At 36.3% G+C, this 15000-nt stretch overlaps 1 protein-coding gene across 1 annotated transcript in view; it reads right to left on the bottom strand.

Moving 5' to 3' along the window:
• Positions 1-15000, bottom strand: part of LOC136847813 (uncharacterized) — a 229114-nt gene that overhangs the window by 200092 nt on the left and 14022 nt on the right.

Raw genomic sequence — 15000 nt, 5'->3', positions numbered from 1 at the left:
GTTAAGAGGTTAAAGAATGGAAAGATACTAAGAGTTGATGGGAATGCAAGTGAGATGTTGTGGTATGGGTTTACGTTTGATTAAGGGACTGACCAGTGTAATAAGTGTACCTGGGTGACGGAAAGGCTGCAGCCAGTGAGTGAGAAGAATAATAATTGGTCCATTGTATAATGGTAACGGTGACAGGGGTGAATGGAAAATGATAAGGGCATAACATAAGTATGCAAGGGAAGATGTATGGTACCATTTTGATTGAGCCACTAAGACAAGAGGACAGAAAGCTCGATAAGGAATGGACAGTGTCGTTTTAGTCAGGGAAGAGATTGTGTGGATCAAGTGTTTGTCATGGAACAGTTGTCTACGAAGCTTGAAAAAAGTCACAAATTGGAGAACATATGTATTCAAAAGCACATATAGTTTCGGAGCGTCATGCTCCCTCTTCAGTGAGGAGACATTAAAACCCATTTTTTTTTTTTTTTTGAGGTCGATGTTGATCTTTTATCATCTAGTTGTCTATGGAGTTTGACATTACAGATAAATGCTATATGTGGCATAAATGTACCTTAAGAAAAAAAATTGAACTAATGGAGGATGTATGTGGAGGAAGCTGGGTAGGTATTGTGTAGGTTATTTTTTGGTAGGGATAAAGGGGTAAAATGTCTCTGTGACTATTTGATATCCATATGAATGGAATGATGCAGTAACTTAGAGAAGGGCGTATTCACGAGTAACTTAAAACTAATGAAAGATCAGGAAGTATTTCCGAGACCAGACAGTTGAAGGTGCCAGAACGAGAGCAACATTATGATGAATTCAGAAACCTGGAAGACAGATCATTGTACATTAAGATGGATGACTGAGGAAACGAAGCAGTTAATTCGAACAGACGGTAGGAACATATTAATTAGATGTTGTCAGGATGAGAGAAGAGATGAATTTCTGAATAGGTGAAGCGAGGAAGACAGCAGGGTCTATGCAAAAGGTTGGGAAGTGGAGAGAAATGTCTACAGGTGTGCAATGCGGAGTTCGAATGTTCGAAAGTATTCTTAAGCTTTTTCTCATTCACGGAAATGAAGTAAGTAAGTATATCTTAGTTTAACCAGACCACCGAGCTGATTAACAGCTCTCCTAGGGCTGGCTCGAAGCTTTGAATGTTGATTGCGAGTGAAAGGAAAAAAGCTAAAGTTTCTAAGATGAATTTTTGCAAAGTATATGTGGGATAAGAGAGAATGACCGAGAGACATGGAAATAAGTAATGGTTAAAAAGGTCCGTGGAGGCGTGCGTGGTGGACGGTTCAATGCCCAGTTAGTGAGCGTTCTATTTAGGTATATGAAGTGGCTAATGTGGAAGTTTTCTTTGCTGTGAATTCATTCTAGATTTAAGAGTTGAAAGATGGATGTGGCTGTAAATATCAGCTTGTGTTGTCTTTGGAGATACTTCTTATTAATAGGAAAAGACTGAAATGGTGAAACACACACATTATATATATATATATGTGTGTGTATGTACATATACACACATGTATGTATTTGTGTATAAAATAAGTTCGAGTCATGTACGTACATCATGCATAAGATCCTATGCCCTCACTCTAAAGCATTCTGAAAGAAACTAAACACAGCAGGAAAAAATTTACCCAGACGACTCGGTTTTACTAAAAAAAAAAAATAATAATAATAATAATATTAACCGAATTGGACTTCAGATACGGGACAGCAGTCCTGGAATAACCCAGGTACTGGATAAACCAAGGAGGTGCTAAGGATATCATCAAGAATTAGTGTTAATCTTTAGTTCTCTTTATAATCTCCTACGCACATCTTGTGCAGAATGAGGTCAAAAGTATATAGCCCTGAACTGCGGATAATATCATTACCATTTGTTAGCTGCAGTAATGCAGATTCTATGAGTTTTCGGGAGACAATATTGTTTCAGTTTGTTATTAAGCTAATACGGGACCAATCAATTCTATGTGGTTTTTCACTTAGGTGTACAAAGCAAGCATTATCCTTTTGGCAGGAGTAACTAAATATTTGTGTTGATTTATTCTGACGTCTAATTTTGTACTTGTCTAACCTAAATAAAATGGATCACAGTCTGCAAATGGGACAGTTTTCTCAAAATAATTTTCTCCACAGTGTTGTTATATAAAAAATTATTTTTGCACTTAATATTTTCATCATTTATTTGAGTGAATCAAACTCTTGAAAATATAGCAAACAAAGGACCTTTTTAGATCATTCTTTGTTCCTGTCTCTTTCATTTTAGAATTTCTTCACATCCTCATTATAGGAGGTATTCAATACATCCTCATTATAGAAGGTATTCAAAGTATGAGCTGGATAAAACTATTCCTTATCTATTGTTGCTAAATGTTCTGTAGTTCGTTATGCATGAATTCAGGACTGGCAACACATAGCTCTCTCGGGAACATTTTATACTGATTTCCTGAAAAATAACATACGTAACGGTAAGCTGTTGTTTGCCTTTCTATATCTAATAAATTTGCAGTGAAAGGGTTAGCGTCTGCTGGCCATGTCTGAAAAGGGCAAGCAACCATCTTCTTTTTTTAACATGATTTTGCGAGACTGGGCTTGTTCTTCATTTTATTAGAATGTTATTTACATACTGTAAATCTACGTATAGTTCCTCATTTTATTGGAAGGTTATTTACATACTGTAAATCTAAGTATAATTGCCAAAATGTCATGCACATACCGAAACCATGATACAGGTATCTTACTAATTTTAGAAATAGATTTTTTTTTTAAACTCCGCAAGTAAATTGAGAGAGCTGGTGATTAAATGTTTGCTTATAGAATTTTCCATTAAAATAAACTTACAATCAGAAACACACAATTAAGTTCATTCCAAAATCCGATTAACTGTCAGTGGTAAATCCATTCCAGTTAATTCACTTTTGAGGTATTTTGATGCCGACTCAGCAGGCAATTTTATAAATACACAACATTCATCGCTAGTTCGAAGTGGAGGTTGAACGTGTTGTTGTTCACCATTTTTCTTTCTTTAATGTGCAATGAATTAATCAGATAGGTGTCTGAGACAGGAGTTGTTTTGAAGATTCGTACGAAACGGAGCTTAGGACGATTTTCTTTATGCTTTTCGACCAAACCGTATGAATGTGGTAATGATGGATTATTTATGAAAAAAACGAGTTGGAGGACCGTCATTGATTTTCAGAATTCGTCTTAAATTACTACCAAATGACCTGAATACTTCATCAAAGCTTTTTATTCAGTGTCTTGATTGTAATACTATCCCGTAATACATCATCCATTATTTGAGGTATATGCGTTTCGTTACCCGTTAACACTATTATATTTGATTCGTCGGCCTTAGTGATGTAGAAGGCCATGTAAACATCTCAGCTAAATCAAAGCATTCCTAAAACGACTGGAGAAAATAAAATTAGTTGGTCTAGTAGTTTAATAACAAGATCTAATAACATTGTCTCTAGAAAGTTATTGGAATCTGCTTTAATAGAGCTAACAAATGAAAAGGTTGGTCTAAGGGGCAAGGTTCATATACCCTTGACCCCGTTGTGCACAAGAACTTCGAAGGATATTAGAAGAGAGATTCAAGATTAATCCAGGGATTAGTTTAATCCTTGAAAGCCGCTCCTCATCTAAATGCTACCTTCAGATTTCGTGGGATTTTGTGAAATTAAGTCTTCATTATAATATTTTTTTCTGTCTTCGGGAGATTGATTGAGATTGCCTTTGAATAAAAGCAAAAGATGTTGCAGTCTGGTATTTCACTTATGTCGTAGCCATATAGTTAGTGTGTATGTATATATATATATATATATATATATATATATATATATATATATATATATATATATATATATATATATATATATATATATATATATATATATATATAATATATATATATATATATATATATATATATATATATATATATATATACTGTATATATATATATATATATATATATATATATATATATATATATATATATATATATATATATATATATATATGAGTATATATATATATAGATTTCAACATTTATCCTATAATTTTTCTGTGTGCAACAGATATTCTGGTGGAAGTAGACTCCTCTTTTAGAGTGGTCACCTTTCAGCTCCTGGCCAACCCTTCTGGCCACTGACCACCATATGAATATGCTAAGCTTCGGGGCCAGTAAGTAACGATCCCTGTATTGGGACTTGTTTTTTAAATCCTTCTTTATAGTGCTGTCATTTTGGACCGTTGGGGTACAATATTGCATTATATTATTTACATATATATATATATATATATATATATATATATATATATATATATATATATATATATATATATTGGTTCAGACTGAGATGGCCAAGGATGGCCAGCTTGTTGAAAAGAGACAGGGTATCGAGTTATACTGAGGAAATTAGACGATTCCATTGCTGATGGAAGAGTGAAGGGGCCGCACGAACATGAGGCTCTTGAGAGCAGTGTCCAAAGGGATATCTGTAAAACATGCAAAGCGAGGGGTGACTTTGTACTGAGTGCAAGTTAATCAAGTTTGGAAGTAAGAGCTTCGTTGTTGATGAAAAACGAAAGCTTTTGATTCTGTCAAGATAGATAAATCCATCATAAGTCTGAAGAGCTTCCAAGAGAAGTATATACAAAGAAAAGAGTACAACAAACGTCTGTTGCTCTATACGCTTCAGGTAGTGTTAATTAACTCCAGGTATCCTACAGGAGCTGTGCAACGTATATATCTTTGGATCTAGATGAGAGGAGCTCCTATTTATGACTCATAATTCATGCTGGCACTATTCTTCCTGGTAACGGAAAGCTGATGAATTCCCACAAAGCAGTGCCCAGTTAGTACCATTTACCGTAGCAGATTTTGACTGACCTAGTTTGTGTGTTGATATAAAACGACTAGTCTTGGAAAATATTTCACTGCATTGAGTTGTCAAATTAGCTTTACTGAACGATATATATGATCGTTTTTCAATTTATGTATGTGTATGTAATATATATATATATATATATATATATATATATATATATATATATATATATATATATATATATACAAAATTTATATATATAAATATATATGTGTATGTCTGTATATTTTTGTCTATGCATGTGTTTGTTTGTCTTTGTCAGTATGTGTGTTTGCTTATCCCCATAAAGCTGTATGTTTTCTACCCCTGTTCTACAGTGTTTGTTTTTCCACTACTGTTAATCTCAGACTTGTGGTCGGACTCGAGTTAAGAAGCTTTACTGAACAGCATCTAAATATAAAGTTTTACTCCGAAGTTCTAAAATAATAAGAAGAATCTCTCTCTCTCTCTCTCTCTCTCTCTCTCTCTCTCTCTCTCTCCAACCACGAGCTTTACCAGACAGAAGTTATACCATTATATTCTGAACAATGCTCCCGTTCGGGTAATGTGCAGAAAAATTCCGCCACGTCTCCAAGCGACGACGCCTGCAAATGATAACGCCATTGTGTTAAAAAGAAGGAAAGGGTTCGTACAAAAGACGTCCGAAGGAGCTGCAGCTGCTCTTGTAACTCTGCCCCTGTCCCCTCCCCAAAAAAGAAATCCTCACTTAAACTGCCTTGGCAGTTTACAAAAAGTGCGTGATATGGCGCAGAGATGGGTTTATTTTGTTGCCTAGAGAATCTTAGTCATTTTAATGTTCTTAAAAGCTACTATGATTGGTCATATGGTGAGTGTCTTCTTTGGTTCGCAGATGTCTTCATCAGCTGCATTGTAGACAATTCGACATCTTTATACCGTAACTGAGTTCGTAAGTATTTCCCTACAGTATTATATTTTGTGTTTAATCGTATGATTATGAGATATTTACAGCCAGAGTTGATTACCTGCCTAAAAATAGATAGGAACTTTCATAAACATGATGTTTTAATGAGTCGGTTTTACTTATGAAGATCCATTGAAAACTGCCATATTTTGTTCTCTAATTTTCTTCTTATTCTTTATGAGTGTATATATATATATATATATATATATATATATATATATATATATATATATATATATATATATATATATATATATATTTATGTACAATTCACATACGTATATATGTATGTATATATGTGTATATACATATATACATACATGCAGATACATGTCCATATATATACACATATATAGTATATATATATAGGTGTGTATGTGTGTATGTGCGCGCGCAAACTTGTCAAATTGTTCCATCTTTGGTACGTGTTTTCAGTCTGTCTCTTAGAACAGCATAAATCTGATTCCTCATGTTTTTTCTCCTTATTTTTATTAACTGACGTCGATCAGACTATAATTAACCGCAGGGGTTCCAAGACTTCTGACCATTTGGTAATATCCTGGATAATCGAAAAGATTTCGTCTGGACAAGATAAATTGTGAATCTTTTCCAGAAACTTTGGGATGTTTTATGTCTTTGCTATTATTATTTCTTTCTAAGGCTTGCAGCTCCTGTCAGAGGGACAAACTTCCTGCTAATCTTTGCACTCCGTTTTTGTGCAGATTAATTTCAAGTTTATCATCGAAAGTAGGTTTCATTTTTGACAAAACTACGTTTCCAGCTGTATTTGCCAGAGGCCTATTTTCTTCCTAACTTTTTATTCTCACCTTTATAACCGCCTGCCCCATGAGCCTACAGAGGCCCAGGAGGACTTTAACTTTAACTTTAACTTTAAAAATGACATCAAACAGGTAATCTTTCGTCCATCTCCTTCATATCTCAACAACCTTCTTCGTCTTGGATATTAATCTTCTGGAACCTTTTAAGGGACTTATCGCAAATCTGGGCAGTATCTGGAACAACTATGGAAGAATCTCTATGGAATGCAGTCCTTTTTAGGGCATACTTCTTTCTAGCCCCTGGAAAATACTCCCTTTAGCTTCCCAGTAACATTCTTCTTCTTCCTAAATATTTTGATCTTAGAAGAAACAGAAGTTTTTAAAAGAATATCAGAGGCCTAAGGAAGTTTGGGCATTGGAACATGAATGACCCCTTTTATATGGTAGATGGTTTTTTCCACCAAGCAAGAAGTCCATTTCTGTATGGGACCCATTCATCCTTATGTGAAGTGCTGTTCTCTTATCTGTAGAATCCCTCCTTTCATTTATTTTTTTTATTTTGTAAGAGTTTGAATAAAAAGTGTAGGACCCTTTCATGAAACCTCGCCGTTACCTCCAACTGAGACCCCTTGAATTCTGTTGTAAGGTTACTCTCTCTCTCTCTCTCTCTCTCTCTCTCTCTCTCTCTCTCTCTCCAAGTCTTACTTTGAGAAGTGCTCACTGGAGCATCCTGAATTTGACGCCCAACTCTCCAGCCAAACGTCGAGTGTCAGGTTTCCCCGTTAATTATTTTGTGGAAACTGTGAATCCGGGGGTCAGTCTGTTTAAAAAGTTCTTTGTAGTAATGACTTTTTTCCGTCTGCTCCGTTTGAAATCCATCAGTAGTTTTGCTTTAAGAAGTACGTATGATGTGTCTTAAAGGAAAGTATATGACGTATATGTTAAGTTTGTTGTTGTTCTTATACTAAAGGGACTAAAGTAAATTTGTTATTACTATGCAAGCAGTTGAATTTTGGGATATTTCAAATGAGTTGCCTAGTCACAGTGGCATTTCTGTTGGCATTTAATTACCAATTAGTTTATTAACGAAGGGCTAACATTTAAATAACAAAAATTCTTCATCAATTATACAAATATTTGAAAATCTAGAAAACTGCGAGCCACTTGAATTTTAATTTGTAACAGTTTCATGATCAGTGTTACCATTAAGACGAAATAAATTTTATTATTATTATTAAAAAATACTCATGGTAGCATGAGTTTTAAAATGGAGAAACAAATCCACAGTTACATATATGTACATATATTTAAAGATAAAACTGTACAGATAACTTTCGGGAATCTGTACAGTAGTTTCATCTTTAAATATATGTACATATGCATAACTATGGATTTGTTTCTCCATTATTATTATTATTATTATTATTATTATTATTATTATTATTATTATTATCATTATTATTATTTACTTTCTGCAAACCCTCCTGCATAGTTTCAAATTTATAACCCAATTCATCTTTCCCCGGCAAGTCCTTAATGCCACTTCGTATTTCGTTCCTTTCAAACTGATCCTTGTTTAGTATTCGCGAGCCAACCTGAGCCATTGTTTCATACTATTATTTGCATACAGACATTTCGTGAACTCGTGACCTTCTGCTTATTTCAGTCGTGAAATTCAGTACGAAATTCTCGGGGGAAAAATACCTGAAGATGGTTCGTTAGGTGTCTGCGCACGAAGTTGGTGTATTTGGTCAGAACTGTGGGAATTTAGTGAATGACTTCGGTTTTAGATACCTGGTGAATGATCTTTGTTACAGTGGCGTAGGTGGACGTGAACTGATAACGTTACAGTGGGGTAGGTGAACGTGAACTTATAATGTTACAGTGCCGTAGGTGAACGTGAATTGATAATGTTACAGTGGTGTAGGTGAACGTGAACTTATAATGTTACAGTGGCGTAGGTGAACGTGAACTGATAATGTTACAGTGGGGTAGGTGAACGTGAACTGATAATGTTACAGTGGCGTAGGTGAACGTGAACTGATAAAGTTAAAGTGGCGTAGGTGAACGTGAATTGATAATGTTACAGTGGCGTAGGTGAACGTGAATTGATAATGTTACAGTGGGGTAGGTGAACGTGAACTTATAATGTTACAGTGGCGCAGATGAACGTGAATTGATAATGTTACAGTGGTGTAGGTGAACGTGAATTGATAATGTTACAGTGGCGTAGGTGAACGTGAACTGATAATGTTACAGTGGCGTAGGTGAACGTGAACTGAAAATGTTACAGTGGCGTAGGTGAACGTGAACTGATAATGTTACAGTGGCGTAGGTGAACGTGAACTGATAATGTTACAGTGACGTAGGTGGACGTGAACTGATAATGTTACAGTGACGTAGATGAACGTGAACTGATAATGCTACAGTGGCGCAGGTGAGCGTGAACTGATAATGCTACAGTGGCGTAGGTGAACGTGAACTGATAATGTTACAGTGGCGTAGGTGAACGTGAACTGATAATGTTACAGTGGCGTAGGTGAACGTGAACTGATAATGTTACAGTAGCGTAGGTGAACGTGAACTGATAATGTTACAGTGGCGTAGGTGAACGTGAACTGATAATGTTACAGTGGCGTAGGTGAACGTGAACTGATAATGCTACAGTGGCGTAGGTGAACGTGAACTGATAATGTTACAGTGGCGTAGGTGAACGTGAACTGATGTTACAGTGGGGTAGGTGAACGTGAATTGATAATGTTACAGTGGCGTAGGTGAACGTGAATTGATAATGTTACAGTGGCGTAGGTGAACGTGAACTGATAATGCTACAGTGGCGTAGGTGAACGTGAACTGATAATGTTACAGTGGCGTAGGTGAACGTGAACTGATGTTACAGTGGCGTAGGTGAACTTGAATTGATAATGTTACAGTGGCGTAGGTGAACGTGAATTGTTAATGTTACAGTGGCGTAGGTGAACGTGAATTGATAATGTTATAGTGGCGTAGGTGAACGTGAATTGATAATGTTACAGTGGCGTAGGTGAACGTGAACTGATGTTACAGTGGCGTAGGTGAACGTGAATTGATAATGTTACAGTGGCGTAGGTGAACGTGAACTTGTCGGTGCTTGCCTTGGCAGTGTTGTTATTCAGACATTTGTTCAGCGTGTATCTCTCTCTCTCTCTCTCTCTCTCTCTCACGGCATCTCTATGATTTTGTCTTTCTGTTTCGGGTATCCAACCCTAACCTCTCTCTCTCTCTTCTGCTCTCTCTCTCTCTCTCTCTCATCTCTAAGTATCCTTTGTCTTCTCAGTTTTGTCTTTGAAGTTTGGGCATCCAACTCTCTCTCTCTCTCTCTCTCTCTCTCTGCAAGTATTCCATCTCGGCTTCAGTTTTGATATCCAGCTCTGTGATTTTTGTCTTTCAGTTTTGATATCCAGCCTAGCCAACTCATTAATCACACACACACACCCCTTCCTTGAAAATCCTTGGGCAGTGCAGAATCTTCAACTGAAGTCCCAAAATGACCAACGATAAATTTGACCCCATATGTTCAGAACGGCCGTCTCAGTTGCTTGAGTGAGATTTATCGCCGACGATAAATTGTGTATCGCAAGATTGCTATTGATAGAGCAACCAAGCAAAACAGACATTGAGGGGGTGGGGAGGAAGGGGGTAGGGATTCGTTGCTGGTTGATTCATGGGGGTGAGAGGTGGGAGAGGGGGATAGCAAACTCACCACTGCATCATTAGCTTTATAAGAATTTGATTGTTGCAGTCTATTGCAGCAGGTGAGGGCTGGCCAACAGGTGCGTGTGTGTGTGTGTGTGTGTGTATGTGTTTGCGCGTTCGTGTGTGTGTGTGTGTCTGCGCGTGTGTGTGTGTGTGTGTATGTGTTTGCGCGTTCGTGTGTGTGTGTGTGTCTGCGCGTGCGTGTGTGTGTTTCTGTGTAGATAATATGTGTACGAAAAAAGTGTTGTTTAACGACCAAGGGATTTCTTTGAACAGCTTCGTATCTCGACGTTGTATTTTACGCATAAAATGAGAGAGAGAGAGAGAGAGAGAGAGAGAGAGAGAGAGAGAGAGAGAGAGAGAGAGAAGAGGAATGACATCCCCTCCCCTCCCATCCTCCTAGTACCCACTGAGTCCGATCACTGTCATTTTAACGTTAAATTGCAATGGATAAGTAGGTTAATACATACCTAACCGCAGGTCGTACACGACATTTCATGCGGACGTACGCAGACTCGCAGACGCGCTTGTGTACGATGTCTTACACGTATGAGACTGCTTTGGGTTTATTGTTTTGTATTTTCTCTCGTAAATTGGTTTTGTTGTTGTAAATATTTTTCTATGAAAGAGATAAAGATCTTTAGATATGGCAAACTTTTCTCCTTCGGCTTTGTCTTATAATTAAGTCCTGTAGTAAGGGTGTCTGGACCAAGGGGCCTTCATTCCACACATACACACACACACACACACATATATATATATATATACTGTGTATATATATATATATATATATATATATATATATATATATATATATATATATATATATATATATGTTTATACACACACACACACACACACATTGAATATTAGTCACATATATATATATATATATATATATATATATATATATATATATATATGTACGGGGGCTAGACGACGGCAAATCGTGACGCGGTTTTTATTACCCTTTAGGTTATTTTTGTTAAACACACAGCAAAAATAACTATAAGATATGCATAACGTATTACTGTTATTAAATCTGGCAATGTTATTAGCAGAATCTTATTTTGAGATATCTGAGAAATAGGGTAAGGCGTGGCTATTACTTAGAAGGCTAATTGGTCGCTGTAATGGTAGATGCCTCAGCTGTGTCTCGAATTTACAATAATTTCTCCACTTCAGGACTGAATACAGTTTCAGGCTTTTTGCTACTGGTTGTGTACATGACTAGAAGGCACCCAGGAACCCCATCCCGGCTGCAAATTCCTGAGATGTGTGCTAGTATTGCACCAGCCCCGATTTTTTTGTCATGCTCCTAGGTTAGGTTAGGTTAGATTAGTCTCAGTGGAGTAATTTTGGTGTGGAAACAATGAGATTGAAAATTCAATGGTTAGTTTTTAAGATGTGGCGTCCACCTTTTTTTCAGGGAAAGGTTGCATCTCGGGAAAATGCATCCGGGCTCAAAGGATTCTTTACAAAAAATAAGAAAGCATCTTGAGCACCCATCAGCATCCATTCCAAAACAAATCAACTCATCATTGACCTGTACTCAACCTTTCCACAAAATTCCATCAAAATCCAATGATAATGTTTCGAGATTTGTTATGAACAAATAAACAAACAAGACGGACTCGGGTAAATGCATAGGAAGCAGCTCAGTAAAGGATACTTCAGAATTACGAGATGAGACGGAATCTACGAGATGAGACGGAATGTATGATTCTCGTTCTAAAAATAAGAAAAAAAAAAAAAGATGGACTCAGGTTTATACATAGAAGCATCTCGGTAAAGGATCCTTCAGAATTACGAGATGAGACGGAATCTGTGATTTCCGTTCTAACTTTAAAAGAAAAAAAAATGCGTAACCTCGATGCTGGCCTGTTATCAAACAGGAATCCGGATCTACATAATGTAGGCAAAGATTACACGCATTTAGAGTGAATCCTAGTTTCCTTTGATTTGGAGTGTCATTACAGTTGGAACTCCATGTTACGAGAGCAGTCACTCATTCAGAGGCTGTTTGAAATTTGTGTGGAAGTTTATGAATATTAATATCTTTTATACCAAATACGTTCATTTGGTAATTTTTTTTCTGGTGCCTTGTATTTTAAATCATCCATTCAGGAAATAAGATACTCGCATGCAGCATTATTCATGAGGGAATATGGAAACGTGATCAAGGGTACCGTGGTATCCACACCATTTAGCTTCGACCGTTTGTCTATCATGTCCAGTAACGTGGAGTCTTATAGTTCCATATATATATATATATATATATATATATATATATATATATATATATATATATATATATATATATATATATATATATATATATATATATATATATATATATATATATATATATATATATATATATATATTATTAAGTTTATCACATACACAATTGTTCTGTGCAATAGTAGAATTACAACTATTTCAAACTGAATGGTATCTAATGGAGTATTTATTCGTAAGAGATACAAGCTTTGAAAACAGTCCACATTATCAAGTACGCATATTTGATAATGTGGACTGTTTGTCCAAGAAAGTTTAAATTTTTCTGAATAAATACCCCATTAGATACCATCCAGTTTGAATGAGACCTTTAGTAATATATATATATATATATATATATATATATATATATATATATATATATATATATATATATATATATATATGTGTGTGTGTGTGTGTGTAGTATGAATGGTTTCATGTTTGCTGCTCTTTCCGGACTTGTGTGGTTTTTTCTAAGAAAATAATGCGTGGCTGGTTAGCATTCGACCTGCAATTTACCGTAACCAGTTTCTTACTTTTAAGCTGTGTTTTATCCTGGTACTTACTTTCGCCCCTACTATTACCTGTGGATAGTTTATTTGTGTCTACGTTCCCCCCTCTCCCCCCCTCCATCTTTCTGTGGCCTACTCTGTTTCTCTTTTACATTTACGCATTGCATTTCACTCCTTCTTATGCATCACTCGGTTATGTTTCGCTAAAGTATCTCTGATGAGTATCTGGCTGATATATCTAACTGTATCCTCCACTGGCAAAAATTCTCTACAAAATTATTTAGATTAATTTATTTTCTTTTGTAGAGTTTTCCTGTATTTTCTTGAGGGACTTTTTTTTATTGGTATCTCCTGTGTAGTTCATTTACTTCTTAGAAGCGTTCCTCCAGTTGTTTTGACTTTCCTCACTCTATATTTTTTATCATCATGATGCTCTGTGCCTTGTCTATTAACCTCCCAACTTTTCTTCTATCTCCTTGGCAGAGATTTATTGTGTGAAGAATTCTATTGTATCTTGGAGTGATTAGTTTTGTCTACATTTTAGTTTTCTGTAAAAGAAAACTATTGTGCCGGCTTTGTCTGTCCGTCCGCACTTTATTCTGTCCGCAATTTTTCTGTCCGCACTTTTTTCTCTCCGCTCTTTTTTCTCTCCGCTCTTTTTCTGTCCGCCCTCAGATCTTGTAATTGTTGAGGCCAGAGGGGCTGCAGATTGCGTTGATCATCCACCCTCAAATCATCAAACATATCAAATTGCAGCCCCCAGCCTCAGTAGTTTTTATTTTATTTAAGGTTAAAGTGAGCCATAATCGTGCTTCTGGCAACGATATAGGCCAGGCCACCACCGGGCTGTGGTTAAAGTTTCATGGGCCGCGGCTCATACAGCATTATACCGAGACCACCGAAAGATAGATCTGTTTTCGCTGGCCTTGATTATGCGCTGTAGAGGCTATACAGAAAACTCGATTGCGCCGAAGAAACTTTGGCGCATTTTTTACTTGTTTCTCTTTAGTTTTGCTTTATCTTTACATTTGTTCCATAAAAACTTTGATATTTCTTTTACTATTTTAATAATTTTGTATCCTTTTCAGCAATCCCTTTTAACTTTGCAATTTCTCTATCACTCATGTAATACTGTATATTTTTAAATTGTAATACCATAGGTTTTCTCATTATAGGGTCAAAAGGAAGTCCGGTGGGATCATATTCAAAGCTGACGCTATATGAACTCCCAAGAATTTCTCCATTACTGGAAAATTTATGGGAACATTTCACCTCAGATCAAACCATACGACTTAGGCCTCCTTCCAATAGAGGGGGGAAAATTTAATCACGTAGGCCTCTAGACGGCGTCGAAAAAAAAAAAGGGAAATTCTTGTGTCTCTGAGTCACTCCACAATGGTCCTCAAATAGCCGACCACACACTCTCAAAACGCTACAGCAGCTAGCTTTCAATTAGTATGATCTTAGAAACGGATCTCTTGTCTAAGTATATGTGTAACAACACTCATATACGATGGGATTTTAGAGTGATAAAGTTAATCTGAGTCACAGACATAAGGCAGTGGGCTCCCCCGCCCTCTCTCTCTCTCTCTCTCTCTCTTGCTCTCTCTTTGTGTTCTGTCCTTTGTGTGAGAGTAGCTGTAAATATCGCAAGGAACTCATAACTTGTGTTTTCCCAATATTGTGGACACGTTTTTCATTCTGAAAACCTTCGAATCCGGATGGGGAAAGAGTAAAAAACACTCCTCTCACAAGGGCTTTCAATAGTTCTCTGTTATACAACAGAAGTTGAGTTTTTTTTAATAGCTGTGGATAGCTGTATACAGAAAAAATATATTTGTTTTCAGATCTCAATTTGATTTATCCTTACA

Source organism: Macrobrachium rosenbergii, chromosome 17, assembly GCF_040412425.1.
Source record: "Macrobrachium rosenbergii isolate ZJJX-2024 chromosome 17, ASM4041242v1, whole genome shotgun sequence".
Classification (NCBI taxonomy): Eukaryota; Metazoa; Arthropoda; class Malacostraca; order Decapoda; family Palaemonidae; genus Macrobrachium; species Macrobrachium rosenbergii.
The sequence above is the reverse complement of the archived record's forward strand: the minus strand, read 5'-3'. Positions and strand labels throughout refer to the sequence as shown.